We start from the raw sequence: 15089 nt of genomic DNA on the forward strand, positions 1-15089 counted from the left end.
TGCTCAAGGATGGAGATGATCGTCGTGGTAAATTCGAGGCAAAGGCATATGCGGGTATTTTTGTTGGATATGGAAGAAGATCATACAGGGTGTATATCATTGATCAACACAAAGTAACTGAAAGTGTAAATGTTACATTTGATGACACTAAACTCCCTAGTATCCAAACTGAAGATCCTTTTGAGAAACTGAAGTTTGATAATATGTCAGATTCAGAATCAGAACATGATCAAGAACCTGAGGTTGTTGCTGGTGAAGAACCTGTTAATCATTATGATACTCAAGGTAATGGTGATGGAAACATTGGCAACAATGGAGATACCACTGCTACTGACAAAGAATCATCAAGTCAACTTGACAACAACTCAGGGGGAGATGCTGAAGGATCAACTAGTAGGACACAACATCCCAATGTGTTTCGAGGCGAATCATCAAGATCAAATCTTCCAAGACAGACTGTCAGGAATAAAGCTCATCCTTTTGAGTTGATTATTGGTGATCCAGATGTTGTAGTCAGAACTAGACATGCTACTCAAAATGAATGTCTGTTCTCAGGATTTCTTTCTGAGATGGAACCTAAGAAGATTGAAGAAGCACTGACTGATCCAGATTGGGTGATTGCTATGCAAGATGAACTCAATCAGTTTGAACATCAACAAGTCTGGAAACTGGTACCCTAGACCTACATACAAGAAAGCTGTTGGTACTCGGTGAGTATTCAGGAATAAACTAGATGAAGATGGAGTGGTTACAAGAAACAAAGCAAGACTGGTAGCTAAAGGGTATTCTCAAGCTAAAAGCATTGATTATGATGAAACCTATGCTCCAGTGGCTAGACTAAAGGCCATCAGGATATTTCTGGCATTCGCAGTATTCTCTAACTTTAAAGTTTATCAAATGGATGTCAAGAGTGCCTTTCTGAATGGAAAGCTGGATGAAGAGGTGTATGTAGAGCAACAACCTGGTTTTGAAGATCCAGATCATTTGGATTTTGTCTACCTTCTTTTCAAGGCTATCTAAGGACTCAAACAGTCTCCGAGAAAATGGTATGACACTCTTTCTGAATTTCTTATTGAAAATAGTTTTATTAGAGGTGTCATAGACAAAACTCTCTTTTCTAAAAAGCATAAGAATGATACTATATTAGTCCAAGTCTATGTGGATGATATAATATTTGGGTCTACTAATGATAATCTCTGTAAGAGATTTGCTAAGTTAATGCACAGCAAATTTGAAATGAGCATGATGGGAGGGCTGAAGTTCTTTTTTGGATTACAAGTAAATCAAAGGTTAGATGGAAATTTTATTTGTCAATCCAAGTATCTCAAGGAACTCCTCAAAAAGTACAATCTAGAGGATTCTGCATCAGCAAGGACTCCGTCAACTACAGCTGTCAAGCTTGGACCATGTGAAAACTCCATTAAGGTAGATGTCACAAGCTACAGAGGTATGATTGGCTCGTTACCCTATCTTACTGCAAGTAGACCAGATATTATATATGCTACATGCTTATGTGCAAGGTTCCAAGCGGATCCTAGAGATATTCATCTTGTTGCTGTTAAACGAATCTTGAGATATCTTAAGGGAACACCAAATCTAGGTATTTGGTACCCTAAAGAATCTGGTTTTAACCTTGTTGGATATACAGATTCAGATTACGCAGGAAGTGTTGTTGATAGGAAAAGCACCTCAGGGAGTTATCAATTCCTAGGTAGCAGACTAGTCTCATGGTACAGTAAGAAACAACAAACAGTTTCCAATTCAACGGCCGAGGCTGAATATATTGCTGCTGGAAGCTGCTGTGCTCAGATCTTGTGGATTAGGAATCAGCTACGGGACTATGGCTCTGTATTGAACAAAATACCTATTCTATGTGACAATACAAGTGCAATAGCCATCACCAACAACCTTGTGCAGCATACAAGGACCAAACACATTGACATCAGGTATCATTTTATTAGAGAGCACGTCATGAATGGTACTGTTGAACTATTTTTTTTCCAACAGAAGAACAAATAGCAGATATTTTCACTAAACCTCTTGATAAATCCACATTTACCAAATTAGTTGGTAAATTGGGTATGTTGAATAGCTTTAGTGATTAAACTTGTGAATATCTGAAATCTGTTCTTGAATGAATTTATAAATGAATTTTTCATAAATGAAAAATTCATTTGCAAATTTATTTTATCATATTTTCCATAATTTCTTGCTTATTTCTATGTAAGTTTTATTATCTTATCTTATTTATTTATTCTACTTGTTAATTTTAAATATCTCAGAATATTTTATTTTCTCTAAAAATATTTTTCTATGAATTTTATTTGCTAAAATTCAACAGAAATCTATTTTTGGAATAAAATAAAATTATTCCTGAAATATTGCTTTTGTTTTTGTAAATTTATTCTGTAACTATAAGTATTAATTCTGTGTATAAGTTAATTTTATACTAGAATGACAATCGGCAAGACAATTGAAATTGTCTTGCTAAAAGTCATTCCAGTACATATATGTGTTTAATTTTATTTTCAGTTTAATTTTATAACTGGCAAGACAATCGGCATGACTATCAATAGTCTTTCCAGTAATAAAATTTATATCATATAATATTTGTTTTTATTTTGTACTGGTATGACAATCGATATGACTATCAGATTGTCATACCAGTTATATTATTAGTATTTTTGTTTTCTCAATTGCCTGGTATGACAATCGGGAAGACAACGGTATGACTTTCCTCGATTGTCATACCAGTTGTCCTGCTTAACGTTTTTTTGTTTTGTTTTGTAAATCAATTCAGTTCAGTTTTCACTCCAACAGTTTTTTTCTCTCTTGTTTCTCTCTCTCTCTCTCTCTCTCTATTCGATCAAACACAAACCTCCATTGATACTTCCTTGCTCGAGTTTTTACTCAGCATAACTTTTTCACTCCTGTTATATACATACACGTATATACATACAGAAGTGCTACCAATTTTTTTTTTTTTAAAATTATTTTTTAAAATCAAATATTTCATTTCATTGGCTATTGTGTTGTGTGTTTGACTTATCTGGTTGCATATCTGATTTTGGTGGTCAAGACACATTTGTTTCTAAATTTTTTGAATATAATTGAATTAATTTGAATTATTAATTAATTTTTAATTCGAATTTTCTTAATTTAATTCTTAAAATTCTAACAGTGTGTGTCTTTTTGTATTTATTTTTAAAATGGCTCTCAATTTCCAAATTGTCTTGCATAATCTTGTTGGTTATTTTAATCCAGAAAAATGTGATGTGGAAAAATTTAAGCCGTGGATTAGATTTTTAAATGACCATTCGATTGTTAGCTCTCCTATTAAATCAAATGTGCTTTTAAATGTCGATCTGCTCAGACTGATTTGCACAACCTCTACTGTGGCTGATGATTTTAAATCTTTTTCATTCACCGTGGCAAACACACAGTATGTAGTTGATGAAACAGTCGTCAATCGAGCATTAAATTTTCCAATGGACAATTTCTGTAATTTGCCCTCTGAAAATGATATTTCAAACTTTTTCCATGCTATTCACTTTCAGGGGGTGATTAACTTAACCAAGTTGTCTAAATCCAATTTCATTTCTGAATGGGATATTTTCTTCGATACACTTTCCAAAGTGTTTGCCAACTGCACTAAATCCAACTTTCACAACATCACTTCCACTCTGCAGTATATTGGTCTTGCGGTTGTTTTCAATCAAAGGATCAATTTTGGCAAACTACTTTTACCCATTCTATTGAGACGTCTCACTACTGCTTTACGTGATCATTCTATAAATCGTAGGGTTTCGTGCTACTACGCTTGTTTTCTCATGCTCATAGCAGAACATCTTCTCTCACCTGAGCATAAAGCTCTTTTTGCCAACTCTTCAGTAACTGAACCCCCTCCAGTAAGCAAAAAGATTTACACTCGCCAAGACACAACCTTTAAATTCATGCAAGTTCCAGTACTTGTATCTGCTTTCATGGCCACTTACATTCCTTTACCTATTTTCAATCTTCCCGGTCATGAACAGCAAGCTCAACCTCCAGTGGTTCAAACCACCCAGGCTCAAACATCAGATGCTCTTCCTCTGCCGGTAATGATTCCTCACACTCAAACTATTCCTACTTCTTTTGAAAGACCCCCAGTGGTTGATAGGGCTGACCATGAAGTTGTAGAACCGCAGCTTCAATCCCAGGTTATAGAGCCAAACACAGAGTCACAACCTATATCAACCTCTCCCCCACTGTCTAAAATGTTGCCTAGAAGGTTTGTAGGAAGTAGTATGTTGTTGGATGTGAATGAACCCTCAGCTCTGCCTCCTCCCAAGAAAAGAAGAACATTTACTGAGGCATCTGAAAGCCCATCCTTGTCCTCCCAACAGGACATGGACCTTGATATGGCTAGTGAACAGTTACTAGAGACTTTCTATCAACAGGATGAATCTATTGAAATTCGCCATAGGGCCATGGCATCCTGTACTGAGTCAAACACACTTCCATTACTCACAATGGAAGCATACAGACCAATAGATGATACTCAAGACACAGAGCAAGGAGGGAACATTGAGTCGGTTCCAGTGCCTGCCATAGTTACGGTAGAAGAGCAGTCACATGCTTCTGAGGGAAAATCTGACTCTCAGCCACCTTTAATAGAGTCATTTTCTCCCCTCCCAGATCCAACACCTCTGGCTCCCTCACGGGATTCTCCACTCGCAGATTTATCTGGAGAAAGTGGAGGGTAACTCGGTCAATCTATCCCTAAAGCAATTCAGACATCTATTTCACATGAAAAGATAGGTTTGACTGAGGATCGGGACTCGCGAATTCCCATTGCACCACCACTGACCTCTCTTGAAGAGGCTAGGGTGATTTCAAATGCAGGTACAGAAGATCAGCATCAGGAAGACTCCTCACGAGCAATAATATTGAGAGATACACAAGCACGTGAGTTGAGTGAATCAAACAGGAGAGATATTCAGGTGAGCGTACACACAGACACAAACACTGAAAATCTGTTAGCTCAAATTGTTGAACTGAAAGAACAACTTGCAAAAAGTCAGGCTGAGGCTCAATCATTCAAAGCACAAGTGGTTGAACGATCTTCTTCTTCCACCTCTGTCAATAATCAGCTGGCTCTCATCAGGAGTGAGATATCAGATTTGAGGACCTCTGTTGTACCAAAGCTTAAATCAATCCAGGCATCTCCAACGTTATCAGCTGAAGATATTTCAAACTTCTGCTCTCTCCATACAAGAATGACTTCTCTTGAAGACTTGGTTGAAATGAATCATTCACTGGACTCCTCCAGATTTCGAAAGATAGAAATGGGCATGGAACATCTCAATGAAGGGATGAAACACTTATATTTCATGATTAAAAATTCTCACTGCCCTAATGAAGAACAAAGGACTTTCTTTGAAGGGCCGTCTGGTGGAGGCTCAGGCTCTGGAGGTGATGGAGGTCATGGAGGATCTAGAGGAAAGTCTGTAGAGGATTCCTCAACTAAGGGGGAGAAGAAAGGGAAAAGTGAAAAGGGAAAAGAAAAAGATTCGTCTGCTGGAGGCACAGGGAAGGCTGATGATGTCTACTATAGTGGAGAACAGGATGACTTTGATATTTTTGACATTCCCACTGAACCAGTCTTGGAAGATAAAGATGGTTTCTTTGAAGCTGAGGAGGAAAGTGATTTTGGAGAATGGGAAGAGGAAGCTTAAGTGGATCCTGTTTTTGAGAAAGAGTTTCAGCAGCAGCAGTTAGAGTTGAAAAGAAAAGAAGCTAAACTCAAAAAGGTATCCCAGATCATTGATATGAGGAAAAACATTGAACGAACAGAAACTCTTGAAAAGCAACGTCTTCATGACATTAAAGCTAAAGAAAGGAGAAGAGATGTCAGAATGAAGATTGGTGAAAAATGGGATAAAGCTAGGAGAGTACTTGATATGCCTCAGCTGAGCACAAACAATGATAGGCAGTTTCTACATCTTCTGGACAAGCTGGAGATCTCTAATCCAAACAATGACGTGTACATGAATGCTATAAAGACTGAAGTCTCAAGGATCACAGCTGCCTTTGACAGATCTCTAAATGAAATGAGCATATTTGTATATTGTCAGAGCGAAGGATCTTTCAAGGTATCACTTCATCTGTTTGAGAATCATTCTTTATCAGAGATTTGGGTTCTTCTCAACAAAGTCAAAAGAAGCTCAGAATTGAATGAAGTTCTTCGAGAAAGGCTCAAAGAGTTTGCCAGCAGGGCTAGTCCTCAAGTGGTCAACAATCCTCATCAGGTAAGATTCTTTAAGTCTGACTGTCTTCAAATCTACCAGCTCGATTCACAATCTCTTAAAGACTACTCAGCTAAGCATCTTGTCTGGATGAAACATCACTTAAGAACTGCTGGATATTCATCCATGTTGAAAACTCAAGCAGCTGATCTGATTCAAGCTTATTATGAAAAGAATATTAAAAAGTACAATCAGTTCAAGAATAAGCTAAAGTCAGTTGGAGTTCAACCAGTCAGACCAGCCAGCTTCAATTCTGAAAAGGATCGTGTCTTTGACAAGGAGTTGCTTCAAGATTTGGAAGAAGGTGAATTTGGAAGGGAAGACAACTGAATTCAATTAGCTCAAAACTTAATGTAATTTGCTTAGAGCTTTATGAATCAAGATAGACTAATGTAGTTATATGTTCAGTCTAGAGGAACATCTATCTTGTATTCACTTGTAAATTTCTTTTGGAATCTGGAAAATGTTAAATATAATCCAGAACTTTTCTGCTATTTACTTTGCATTACTGTTTATATCTTTTTCTTATTTGTTAGTTGAGTTATCCTCTAGGTATTTGTTGTTATTGTCTAACAAACAAATAGGGGGAGATTGAAAGGCATATGTCATAGCCTATTTCTTTATTCGAGGATTTAACTTAACTCAAATAAGGATGTAACAAGTAAATAGTGGTTCTATCGTCAGAGAGATCTCTCAAAGTAACATATGTCAAAGGATTAAGTAACATTCTTCATCTACAGAATTGAGGACTTAATTCACTGGAAGAAGCTCAAGAAATTGATCAAGCCTCAGTGATATAAATCAAGATTGTGGATTTAATCAAGTGACAGAGATCTCGTCAGGGTATCAATTGATTACAGGGATTTAATCTGAAGAAAATCAAGAAATGAAGAAACATCACAGAAGTTAGTCATTCATGAACCAGACAGTACATCGAGTGTCAACATTGAAGTGGTGAAATGGATTGAGTGATTTTCAGAAGATTGTCAGAAGAGTGGTTGCTGTTCAAGAATAGTATTAATTCTCTATTAATTAATTAAGTCATATAATTTAATTAAGAAAATAAATTATATCTGCAAAGATTAATTTATTGATTAATTGGATTAATTGATTAATTGGATTAATTGATTAATTAATTCTGAATTAATATTATGGTTTTTCAGAATTAATTTTGAATTTAAAATCAAAATTAATTCAGCAAAGACAATCTTTTGTATTAGTATGACAATCGGTATGACAATCAATAGTCATACTGAAAGTCATGCCAGTTCATTTAGATTGTCTTGCCGAAAGTCATGCCAGTTCAATAGACTATCCTACCGAAAGTTCTACCAGTTAAAAAGGATTGTCTTGTTGAGCTATCAGGATTTTCTTGCCAGTTAAATCAAGGATTGATTTAATATAAAAGTAGCAGCTGATTTTCTAAAGACAGAGCATTGAATATCAAATTAACAGAAGAACACAGAACCAAGAAAACAGCAGAGAACTTATTGCAATTTCACAGATCATTTATTTTTAGTATTCATTGTTAAATCTAATCCACTAGAAATCCTTTTCTTGTTCTTGTGTAACTATCTAGCGGATCAAAATCCCTAGAACTTAATCTCAAATTGCATTTAGCATTTGATCCTTTTTATTACAAAAATAGAAAAAGTTCATGTCGAATTTATTCTAGATTTGGAATAATTTATTTGAGATTAATCCCTTGTAAACGATACCGTTGTTGTAACACCTTTCAAGTTTAATAATAGTTTTATTTAACTTGAATTTTGTTTCACTTTTTTATTCCGCATTTTATTCGATTAAACGGTATTGTTTGTATTCAACCCCCCTTCTACAAACATATTGAGACCTAACAAGCTTGATCTGCATATCTAGCTTATTAGCAGTTTCCTTTAGTGTATCAACCTTAGCATGAGTAATGGAATGTAGACCACGAAGACTTCTTGTACTCAGAGCTATAACCTTGAGTTGAGTCTTGATATCAGAATTTGTCAATAACTCATCTGCTTTTGACACATGCTCTGTCAGAACGTTGGTGCTTGGAATAAAATATAATTCATTCCACTTCTTGGTCCACTCAACTCCCCTGCGAGTTTCTTCCCAAGGAATAGGTGCAGCTTGTTCAACAAATTTCTTGACCAATGCTTCCTTTCCAAGTACTGGAGTTGGAGTATGTACTGAGACACTGTCTCCAGAGCTTGAAGAAGACTCATTATCCTCTGATAACACAATAGTGTGTGAGGCTATAGGAGTTTCTGATTCAACTTCATCTAAATTCTGATCTTCAGGTTCTTGATCCAGAATTGGTGTAGATAGTATCTAAGCATCAGCATTTAAGATTGGAGAATTATCAGTAGATGGCTGAGCTGTTGTAGGAGCTTCCAAATAAAGAATAGTAGGATTGTGCAGCCTATTGATGTCAATTTCAGGACTTAAGCCTGAATCTTCAACTGTAACATCTTCATAAAGAGGAGAGACCGGAGGTGTAACCACTGTATCCTGAACAGTGTCTTTTGTTTCTGGAAGGGCTTCAATAATAATTGGCTCTTTTGAGATCAGAGATTCCTGATCCCCTTCCTTAGCTTTTTCAATATCTTCTGATGAAGGCTTAGCCAAATGTCTCTTAGCCCTCATTTTCTTCAATCTCCTTGCTAGTGAAGGAGTTGCTTGAGCATCAGAACTAGCAGTTCTCTTTCTCTTCAAAGTATCAGAAGTTTGAGCTTTAGCATTTACCTGGTGAGTTGACCCTTCAGCTTCTATTCCTTTCTGAAAAACCAGAGTTTCAGCTTCAACTGTCACAGGTTCTGATGAATGAACCTGTGCTTCCTTTACCTTGTTGACATTCCTAATCTCTTTCAGCTTATGCTTAAGCTGCTTCTTAGTCATTAAGCCTATGTTGACTTCAGCTGGTTTATCATGTTTTAATTTGTCAGAAGTTGACTTATCTTTGACTTCTGTCACAGACTCTTTCATCTTTTCAGAACCAGACTTTACAGTTTTTGCTACAAACTTAATAGGATTTACCTTTGGCTTAGTAGTCTGTTTAACAACAATTGGCTCAATTTGTTCAGTTCCTTTTTCACTTTTATCATCTCCATAACTTAAGCCCTCTTTCCAGTTTCCACTACTTAATAAATTATGAGTTATTCTGCCAGAGTTAGTCCAAGTTCTGATAATCTCTCTTTCCTTTTCTAAGTCATCTTTTAGAGATTCATTCAATTTTAACACTTCATCTCTAACATATAAAGCATCATCTTTTTCTTTCTTAGTTTGATGAAGAAAAACTAACTCCTTTTCTAAATAATCATTTCTCTTTTTATAAGCAAGATTTTCAGATGTTAATCTTTCACATGTTAAACTCTGATCTCTATAACTAATAAACATGGTTTTAAGATATGATCTCAACTCAGTAATATCATCAGTATGAAAAGCATAAGTTGTTTGAGGTACCTTCAATTCAGCAGTTTCAGGGCTGTTATCAGCATTTGTCATCAGGACATAGTTCACCTCATGTTCAGAATCTGAAGTGTCTGTCCAGCTTTTATTCTTTGTGACAAGTGCCTTGCCTTTGTCACTTTTTCCTTTCTTGCAGTCAGGAGATATGTGGCCTCTTTCACCACAGTTGTAGCATTTGACATTTGAGTTGTCTCCTCTATCAGACTTTCCTCCCTTGTCTTCAGACTTTCTGAACCCTTTCTTATCAGAACTTACACCTTTCCTGGAAAACTTCTTTCCCTTTCTGAATTTCCTGTAGGCTATCTTTGTGATACCCTTCACCATAAGAGCACACAGTTGCATCATCTCTGCATCAACATCTATTTCAGGTAAACTTTCAGTTTTTGAATCATCATCATTAGAATATGATGACTCTGAATCAGACTTTATGATGAGAGCCTTTCCTTTGCCCCTTTTTGAGGCAGCCACTTTAGGAGATTCCTCCTCAGCTTTAAGAGCAACTGTATTTGACTTTCTTCCATGCCTCTTGCTCCTTTGATCCATCTCAAGTTCATAAGTCTTGAGCATACCATAAATTTCATCAAGAGTAGTTTCATTAAGGTCATAGTTGTCTCTTATGGTAGTAGACTTCAAATCCCAATTTTCAGGAAGAGCTAAAAGAAATTTTAGATTTGAATCTTCAAGATCATATTCCTTGTCCACCAGTGACAAATCATTCAAGAGTTTGACAAACCTGTCATATAAGTTAGTTAGAGACTCATCAGCTTTTGAGTCAAAGTGCTCATACTCTTGAGTGAGTATAGTCCTTCTGTTCTTCTTGATTGTATCAGTTCCCTGGCATCTTGTCTCCAAAGCATCCCATATCTCCTTTGCAGTTTTGTAATTAATTACCATGTTTGACATGATATTATCAATGGCACTATACATCAAATGCCTTACCTTTGCATCCTTGGAAATAGATGAGATATCTTCAGCTGTGTACTCACCTTTCTCCTTTGGTATGGCCTTTGCTGGTTGATCAACAACTATAACAGAGAGCTTGGTAGGCTTATGTGGTCCTTCATTAATTCTGTCAAGGTATTTTGGATCTGTAGCTTCCAGAAACATAGCCATCTTCACTTTCCGTATGGGATACTCAGAAGGTCTCAGTATGGGAACCCTAATAGTCTCATATCGACTGTGGGTTTGAGTCTTTTGAGTTTCTTCAGTTTTGGTGGGCTTGGTTGGAGTTTGTGCTTCTTCAGACATGATTGTTTGGATCTTTATTGTATGTGTGTTAACAGATAAGCTCTGATACCAATTGTTAGGTCACACAACACTGTAGAAGGGGGTTGAATACAATGTTAATACAATCAAAATGATTTAACACAAGTATGTAACAAAGATCAAGTATATTGAATAAACTCTGTTACAATAAGAACTGTTGTTCTCTCTCAATGATGAACAAATATCACTAAGAGCTTCTAGGTTACAATGCATAATCTTCTCGATAATGATAACACATATAGTGTAAACCCTTAGTCTGTGTTTATATACTACACAGTTACAAGATAACTTCTAATTGATATGGAATATAATTCTGTCTCCGAAAATATATCAATCAGATATCTTCTACAAGTCTTGCAGTCTTCTAACTATTTCTATGTATATCTTCTTTTGTTTTAGTTTCAATCTTCTATTGTAAATCAGCTTCCTTCCTTAAATGAAAGTCTTCCCGCACTTAAGTTCTGATATGACCTTAAGTTCTGATATTAAGTTCTGACTTCCAATAAGTCCTGATTTGTCCTGTTGTTAAGTTCTGAAAACTAAACACAAATCATATTAGACATGACATCTCAAATATATCTAACAGGGTTTCTGTTAGGTATGAAGTGCAATACAAGGGGGGTTGAATGTGTTTTCTTATTTTCTTGATTAACTTTGAATGTTTGTGGCTCTTAGAACTTAACAGCTAGATAAATTTGTAGTGATAAAAGACTAAATATTAAGACACAAGTAATTTATCAAAAACTCACTTGATTTGTATTAAATCAAATTTGTTTGTTCTACAAATATGTGTTCTTGAAAATAAGAACTCAGCTACTTCTCTTGAGAGAATACAAGATTTTCTAGATCTGTTTGTTACTACTAAACTAAGGACTCGTGGCATATTTCTTAGATCAACATTAACAGTTTACAGAATTTGCACTAAAATAGACCAACAAATTTTATAAAGCTCATTTGTCTGTTTCTATTTCTAGTGTAGCATATTTATGTAGTATCTATTAGGTCTGTGATCCTTCTTTGTCCAGTTCATCTTGGCCCTTGATCTTGCATTCTTCAAGCTGCATTTTTAGGCTTTCCAATTCAGTGATAGAATTGTTTGTTGACTGATAATCTTGGATCTTCGAGTTGTCTGTATTCTGAATTATGAAGCTGTTTGTCGAGATCTCCTTTATTGTGTAGAGATGTCACATATCGATAAGTGAAATAACTTAACGATATCTCCACTTCTCGATAGGTTTTATGACACGTCGAGGTCTCCAGAGCTCTACAAGTAGAATGACTTGTCGATATCTCTAGTTCTTTATAAGTAGACTTTTTGACTTGTCGATATCTCCAGTTCTCGACATGTAGAATTTGACTTATTGATATCTTCAGTTCTCTATATGGACTTTTTGACTTGTTGTTAAGTGGCATTTATCTCCACTTAAGAATGCTTTAAAAAGGCTCGAATTGGTGTTTTGTACTCAAGTTATTTGTGTATTTGATGTGTTTTTGTAGTGTTTTGCATTTCAGGGAATAATCGGAAGAAGGAAAGGTTTTCACATTGTTTTTATGCTAGAAGAGTGTTAGGATGGAGCCTCGGTCAAATGCGCGAAGAAACCAACAAAAGAAAGCAAGAAAATTAAGTTTTAGCAGAAGCACAAGGAGGCCGCGCCCAAGTCCAGAGCGGTCGCGCTCGGTTTACAGAATGTCAGGGCGGCCGCGCCGCTTCACATAGCGGCCATGCCGAGTCGAATTCTGAGATTCCTGAATTGAATAGAAGTGTGATATGCTGGGCTTTTGGAAGATTTGGGTTGCTATATAAAGACTCTTTAAAGATGTTTTTTATAACATAGAGCAAGGAGAAGACGACGAGAAGACCTAGGAGCACAAATTCAACGAAGGAGAAGAAAAACTTATTTTTACTTGTGATTCTTTGCTTAAGTTATAATTTTGGATGCTCGTTTTCTTTATTGCTGAACCTAATACTCATGTTAACGTACTTTGATTATTTATTCAGTTTATAAAGACTTATTTTATTATACCATGCTTTCATCGGAACCCATGGTGATGATGAGTTCGGTAATGAACTAATCGTTATCGCGGGGTTCTAACGGATTTACTTATGGATTTCAATAGTTAATTTGTTTCGATATCTTAGTGTGTGGTGATTGTCTGATAACCTAGTATTGGTTGTGCTTATTCGTCTTATGAGCGTCGCGAACTTATAAGATATCATGTTAATCTTTATTGAAGCGATAGTGAATATAGAGATTTAGAACTTTCCATGCTAGCATAGGTTCATGTATTCATTATGCATGATTCATATGTAATTTTAACCTTTATGTTGTCAAATTCTATAGACATATAGGGTCTCAACATAATTTGTGACTATTCAGCTTCTATATCTTTTGTGGATGTCTGGTAGTAGGATATTCATACAACGAAAATTGGCGTTTACTAGTTTCGTGTTATCTGATTAGTTGTCATCACCATTGCATGCTAAGGTTAAGAACAATAACTTTGAATGAAGTATTTAATGAAGTTAGAATTCGATGTTTGTCTCATATAAGTAATTCAACCTCAATTCTCTTATTTAATGTTAATTAGTATAATCTCTTAGTTTAATCAAAAACCCAATTTGTTATTTGTCTTAGCATTGAACGATAACCATATCATTGTTGCATAAGTGCATAAATTGAACTTAACCTAAACCAGTCTCTGTGGGAACGAACTAGAAAGAATTCTATATTACTTGCGAATGCGTATATTTGCGTGTAATTTTAGCGCGTGTTTTCGTCCTAACAAGTTTTTGGCGCTGATGCCAGGGACTCGGTATTAATTTTTAGTTTATGTGCTTGACATCAGTGATCGTTAAAGTTCACTGACTCAGATATTTTACTTACTTGTTTGCTTGTTGTGTTTCAGGTACTCTAGAGAGCGTGTATGCTAACGCGTTCTCGATCTCGCAAGAGAACACTGGATAAAGCGGAGGAAGTAGTTGAAGAAGTTTTTATTGAGGAGAAAGTTGAAGAAGAAGTTGTTATTGCAATGGGAGAACCAGCAGCGAATCCGAAGGCTTTGATGGATTACTCTCAACCGAAGATCAATGATATTCAGTCTAGCATTGTCAGACCAGCCATCGTGGCTAACACTTTTGAAATCAAGGCTAGCACGTTTCAGATGGTGCAGAACTCAGCTCAGTTTGGGGGTTCTCCAATGGAAGATCCCAACATGTATATTAGAGATTTCATCGAGATCTGCAACACTTTCAATTTCAACAATGTTTCTGAAGATGCTGTTAAGCTGAGGCTTTTCCCATTCTCTCTGAGGGATAAAGCTAAGTGTTGGCTGCAATAAAAAATGCTCTTACTCAATTTATGTAGCAATCGGGAGAGTCTTTATGTGAAGCTTGGGATCGTTATAAGGAGATACTTAGAAAGTGTCCTCATCATGGGATGTCTGACTAGATGATTATCAACTGCTTTTATAATGGTTTGGGAGCACAATCTAGACCCATGTTTGATGCAGCATCAGGTGGAGCCTTATGGGCTAAGAGTTACGATGAAGCTTATGAGTTGATTGAACTGATGGTTGCTAATAAATACCAGAACCCTTCTCAGAGACTACCTCAAGGTAAGGTAGCAGGAATATTGGAGGTGGATGTAGCTATTGCCATAGCTTCTCAGATTAAGGCTTTGACGATGAAGGTGGATTCTTTAGCTAATTATGGAGTTAATCAGATCACTAGTGTCTGTGAGCTTTGTGCCAGTGCGTATGAGACGGAGCAGGGTTATATCTAGTGAATCAACTCAGTTCGTGAGCAACTTTCAGAGGTCGCAACAACCAGTTCCAGCCACCTATCATCCTAATAGCCACAATCATCCTAACTTCAGCTGGAGCAATAATCAGAATGCGGTGCAACAGCTTTATCAGCCGTATGCAGCAAAGCAATTCAACCCTTCTGGTTTTCAACAACCGCAATATGCACCAAGACAACAACTCCAACTGCAATAATCTAATGAAAAATCTGAATTGGAGGAGTTGAGGCTCATGTGTAAGATCCAAGTGGTTTCTATTAAGACCTTGGAGAATCAA

At 36.3% G+C, this 15089-nt stretch overlaps 1 non-coding gene across 1 annotated transcript; it reads right to left on the reverse strand.

Annotated features, from left to right (window-relative positions):
- Positions 1–14344: 14344 nt before the first annotated feature.
- LOC141715763 (small nucleolar RNA R71) lies at positions 14345–14451 on the reverse strand. The gene has a single exon (XR_012572513.1). It is a non-coding gene; the product is annotated as a small nucleolar RNA R71 (small nucleolar RNA).
- Between the last annotated feature and the right edge of the window lie 638 nt (positions 14452–15089).

Source organism: Apium graveolens, chromosome 3 (genome assembly GCF_009905375.1).
Source record: "Apium graveolens cultivar Ventura chromosome 3, ASM990537v1, whole genome shotgun sequence".
NCBI classification, from domain to species: Eukaryota; Viridiplantae; Streptophyta; class Magnoliopsida; order Apiales; family Apiaceae; genus Apium; species Apium graveolens.